The sequence below is a fragment of the Chanos chanos genome, chromosome 8 (assembly GCF_902362185.1).
Source record: "Chanos chanos chromosome 8, fChaCha1.1, whole genome shotgun sequence".
Taxonomy (NCBI): domain Eukaryota; kingdom Metazoa; phylum Chordata; class Actinopteri; order Gonorynchiformes; family Chanidae; genus Chanos; species Chanos chanos.
In genome coordinates this window covers 35,183,612-35,189,611 of record NC_044502.1, presented here as the reverse complement: position 1 = coordinate 35,189,611, position 6,000 = coordinate 35,183,612, and positions in this window count along the sequence as shown.

The window sequence follows — 6,000 nt, the reverse complement described above, 5'->3', positions numbered from 1 at the left end:
CTTGAAACTAACACAAAAAAATATATTGAATCAATATATTTTTTCTTCATTTTTCCCATGTCAGAATCTCTAATTTCAGCTCAAGAAAATGCCAGAACAAATTTCAAGGGGTGACCTAACCCAAACACGTCCATCACATGAGCCGAGCATTCCAATGTTTTTTGGGGGGTTTTTTTGTCTGTGCACAGCGAACAATTCTCCATGCATAATCATTCACTTTCTCTTTTTCTCATACACACACAAGACATCCACAGCTCTATTGTTATTGTAAGCAGGGCAGAGCAGTGGATGGGGGAGTTTATGGCTTTGGAGTCTGTATCCGAGTGGTGCTAATCTTGCCCGTACTGTGATTGTTGTAAGCAGCTGGATGGAGGGTCTCATAGACCAAGCCAGTCATAGAAGGAACATCGAAGTGGAGGCAAGAGAAGGTGGGGGCTTAGAGCATTCTGAGCTTAGAGCAACTTTATCCTCCATTTAAACTGGCTGTAAAGACTAATAAAGGGAAGAGACACAGAGAAAGAGAGATGGGGGAGGACAGTTAGAGACAATTAGCAGGCTGGCAGATGTAATCACTTCATGTTTATTTTCATGTTGTCATGTGTTTATCAAAGACACCTTAACACAGAAATATCAACAATCAAACATTAACTGACAACTCAAGCTTCACAGCATTACAAAGTGTTGACACAGTAGTGTTGTGGTTACCACTGTTGCCTCACGAGAAAGATTTTCTGGGTTTGAGATGTTCTATGCGTGAAGTTTGTATGTTTTCTCTGTGTTTGTGTGGGTTTCCTTTAGGTAGTCTAGTCTCCTCCTATAGCCAAAGACATTAACCCATTCAGGCTCTGTTACACTTGACATACTGGTCTTTGCGCACGCGAGCTGTGACATCAACACAGTGCCATAACCGTTTAAACTCGCACTTGAGGCGCGCTTAACTCGCTGCAGACTTCTCCTAAACGATAGGTGTCGCTGCTGAGAAAAATACAATCTGCACCGCTGCAATAGCAATAAGAGGTAAAAGAACGCAAAAGAGGGTAGTTTGTGATAAAATCGCAACAAACCCCTTGTTGATACTGATTGATGGAAACAGGTTTTAGTTGTATCATTTTACCCTATGCTAATCACCTGTTTCCAGCAAATAAACCTCTTATGCGACTTAAAAGATTTGATGTACATATAAGCGTTAATTTGCTTTTAAATAGCTGCATGGTAACCTAGCTGGTGTCGAAAGCATTATATTGTGCGTTTGTTTCGACAGTGCATTTGTTTTACGCTACTTCTGGTTAGAGTGTGCTTGATGAATAAAAATGCGACTGTATTTTGTGATTTACTTCATATTCCGTTTCACTGCAAACAAAGAACGGAAAATTGGACAGGCTTGTTTTTGAGCACGCTACAGTTGCGATATAAGGGGTCTGACCTGTCATTCAGTTCAGAAGTAGTTTATATGTCGGCTAGTGATGGACCATGAAAGTCGTGCCCACTCACTTTTACCGAGGTCCGTCTGAAAATAAATTTCTGGCTATGCCACTGATCGTAGAGATGTCTGTAAGGCCGGACCTGCTCACAGACTCTTGCCTCCAGCTCGTCCATTTTGGATATGCGCTGCGCGCACCAGGTTACAAAAATTGAGAGGTGCACGACCAGCCGAGGCGACACCAAAGCGCACCGCCTTGACGTCACTTTTGGTGCGCGCTGCCGCGTGTAAGGGCAAAAGCGAGTATGAGCTAGGCTTTAGGCAACAGATCCTCCTATCTTTGCCTCGGACCAAGGCACTAGACCAGATCTGGAGTTGGTCCCTGTAAAGTGCCCACCTTTGCCAGATAACCATCATAGTAGTATTCTCTATTTTGGAAAGGCTAATATACAATTGTAAGGGAGGGCATGGCATGCTGAGAGGCCAGAAGACTGTATCATGTTAAAGACAGAATAGCAAGGTTCGCAGAAAGGGTTGGGCACCCCTGGGGAGATTTATATGAGGTGCACCTTTTCACACCAGAACTTTGTACAGCTGCAGCTGGTATTAGGGTTTGTCCATCTCTGAGAGTTCCCAGCTACTAACCCTGGGGCTGATGGGTTACAGTGCTATGTGTGGGCGTTACACTGAAAACACTGGGGATCAAAGCAAGCACAAATGTGTACACAGTAAGACGAAGCCAAATGACATGCACTTCATCTCTGGTAGTCAGCATTGGCTTAGAAAACCATCAAATGTCTACAACTTCCCACCCTCAGTTCATATTACATCATCATGAGAAAAAGACAGAACAGAGGAGATGACTATTTTTGTTGTTTAATTTAAATTGTTCTCTAACAAAGTCCTTGCCACTGCAAACTGTTCTTGAATGACTGTCTCAACATGCACATTGTGTTCATCACTAATCCTCATGCAAAGAAAACTAATTTGAATCTGTGTTTTCAAACTTTTCTTTCTTAAAAGATGGGTGAAATGGTGATTTTTTTAAACAAAACAGCAAAACAACTTCCTAAATGACAAACTATACTAAGATAAAAAAAAAAAAAACAACTGCATGATTTCTGCCATAAATACACTCTAAAATGCTGTCCTACACTTTTAGCACTGACGCTAACGCTGAAAATACAGCTTTGATCCATTGGATCATTAAATTAGATTTGAGTTCAAAACCAGGTTGTTCTCTATGGCACAGTATTGAAGTGATTTCAGGCTCATTCATCAGATACAAGATTCCTTGCTGTCTTTGGTAACTATGAATCTTAGAGGGAAAACATCACATGTGGGGTCCAGCAAAGCTTGATTCTCAGTGCTTTGCATTTTTCTCTGTACATGTTCCCTCTTGGCTGAGCTATCTGAAAACATGGTATACTATTTCATCGTCATGCTGAGGATACAAGCTTGAACACTGCACTTTAGCTGACATACATCTCCAGCTTAGTCAAGAAAAGACAGAGTTTATGGCCGAATGTGTGAAAGGCCACATGAAAAAAATTACCCGTAAATGTGTAGCCACTGGCAACAGAAGTAAAATCTAAAGTAGATTAAATGTTTTTTCAAGCTTGTATTCAGGTATTTATTTTGAGTCTCCTGTTACAAACCCTAAACCTGCCTGTATCGATATTGTAAAAAAAAAAAAAAAAAAACAATGTCTTTTTTCCAGGGCGACAAAATGGAGAAAAAGTGTATATACCGGTATTGAAAAAAGAAACCATTGCAACTCTGTTTGAGTCATATGGCCGATGCAAGTATGTTATAAAACTGATTTCAAATTGATTATATGTGGTCTTGCAGCCATGGCATGCTGTTAAATAGATATTTTAAAATAACTCTCTGTGCAGAAGGACATATTTTGCCTCAAATATTAGAAAAAGTAGCCATGTATGTGTACGTGCACTATTATTACAAGTATGTCTTCATTATTCCTCTCTCTCCGAGAAATAATCAGCAAAAAAAAAAAAAGAAAAAAAGGGAGGAGGTGAGAAGACAGCCATCAGTTTTCCTCATCTTCCTCTTCTGCCTGTTATCCTACAATGCCCTTGAAGGACTGAAATGACCCTTTGCTCTGAGATAAGCAAGTCTCCTCTGTGCTACAGATACCTCCCACCCATCCGCTCCTCAATTTGTCTCTACATATCAGGGAAAAGGTTCTTGAAAAACCACAGCCAAATCCCCTGGATTCAGAAACCTCGCTTCTTTTTTCACCTCTGGTGAGATGGATGGCCCGCATAAGTGCTCTCGTTTCCTGAACTTATTAAACACATTCATCACAAGCCTCTCAATTATTACGAAGAGATAGGGGGGAAAAAAGGGGGAGCTTAAGTGCTGGAGCTGCTGTTTTTGTGTGATTACATAGCATTTAAGAGGGGCAAGCGTCTCCTTCATTTGCCCGTGGTCCCGACCTCTCATTATTTACATTCTTCAGGGAAGGCCAATCAGACTGTTTGTGTGTTTTAACACAGTCCAAATTTGCTGCTGTTACATCATTTTGTTGTGCGGCACCCAAACTGTAATAAAGATCTCTGAGAAGAGAGCTTTTCAGTGGCAGGCTGAATGAGATTAAGCAATGATTACAGTCAGCCTGATTATTCTTGAATTATTACGACAGAAGCGTTTCCGTCAGTTGCAATTTTAGTCTGAGAAATTAAATAAACAAAACTGTAACGATATATCAAAACTGAATAAACTGCGCTGCGTTTAAGGGAAGTTGTTATAAATATTTGTAGCTTTTTGTGAATCATTGGATTGTGGAGTCATTGGATTACTCAGGTGTTAGGCAGCTAAGCTTCCTATCATTCTGATGAGGGAAATCTCCTTGTCTTTTTGCACGAGAGTAAGCCTGGAAGGAAGAAACATGACTTCAGATTGGAGTGTGATATTAATAAGTGACCTCTGACCCTTATGCTGCTATTTAGCGATTGCAGAATGAGTGAGTGGTTTTCATTTTCTATCCACTGCCGCTTTGCTATACATTCCCCAGCATTCCTGTAGCACAGTTTATGGATTTTATTAAATCTCTCAAGATGTATGCCCTTGGCACTGTTGAGAAACTGTGCACTGTGGCAAATGTCCCAGATCAAGTTTGTTCACGCGTGCACACACACACACACACACACATGGAGTGAGAGAGAGGTATTAGTTCCATCTGTCCCTCTTATTCATGGATGGTGTAGCCAGCAGCACCAGTCTAATTGATGTGTGGGCCCTCAGCAACACATTGGGTAATGATATCTACTGCCTCCATGTTCCAATCAGGAAATTCAGCCGGACGTGACCCTTCCAACTACTGCCAGCAGGAATGTCTGCTTTTCATACTTTGGAAAATATACCAGATTTGTCTTGTTTTTGATTACCACATGTTTTAACAGTTTCTCTTGAACTCTAACTGGGCTGCCTCTCCAAGAGTCTTCTTGAAACAGTAATTGAAGTAAAATTCTCCACAACCATAACTTACTCTTTTGCTCTCTCACTGTCTCTCTTTCCCAAGTACTTTGACAGCAGAGGAGCTTTGTTTGTCCTTCAGTCCTGTTCAAGCTCATAAAGGCATCAGTGATACAGGAGGAGGGACACGCTAGGCAGACATACAAGCCTCATGACAGAAGGAGAGAGCTTGGAAAAACTAGAGATAACGGCCCCTGAGGTTTGTCTGCTGACTCTCTGTCTCTTTCATACAGAAAACCTGGAACATTGAAGGTTTAATCACTCTTGCAATGGTGGTGGCTTCTCTCATTTACTCGTTTTGGATATCTCAGTTAATTGTCCTTGCCATCTGTTTTCATACGCGACAGTGTCATGTAAGGACAGAGATAAAGACTGCGGTTATGAATGTTATGTGTGAGATCCATGAACTCTAATATGATTTTAATTGATGGAATTTATTTTTGATTTTCTTCTGAAGAGCCTTTAGTTTGCTGATCAGCCAAGTCCTCTGTCTCACGACACACATTTAGTATGTTTCTACACTACTCACATACTGCAAAAGATGCCTGCACATTACTTTTTGACTCAAATGAAGAGTGGCTCTTATTTCAGAATGTACACAAACTGTGGAGGAAATACTGGATATCTACAAAATTTGACTTGGTTTAGATGTGAGTGGACTATCAACTCTGATAGAAGAATATCAACTCTGGCTCACTCACATTTGGGCTAGAGTCCAGTCTGTGAATTTTTGGTTATATGGTGTAATGTGAATGTAGACCCATGTCCTGGGGGAGCTTTTGTCGTTGACAGCTGTTTATATGTTCAGCAGGAAGACTGTAGTTTTCAGCAGACCATTACATAAAGCCTTTGAACTCTGTGATACACAGGTGGCCCTCCTGCTCACCTCCTCAATGATAACACAGACAGAGTAACTTTGATCCACTCACTGACGTCACTCTGACACACAAAGCATTTCTGCCCAGAGAGAACAACCCAACGATGGCAGGTGCAGCAGTCAATGCTTAGAGTCAATGAGCTGTCTGGGTAGTAGAGGCCAGTAAGTACAAGTACTGGAAGAAGGATTCACTGGGTAAGGATAC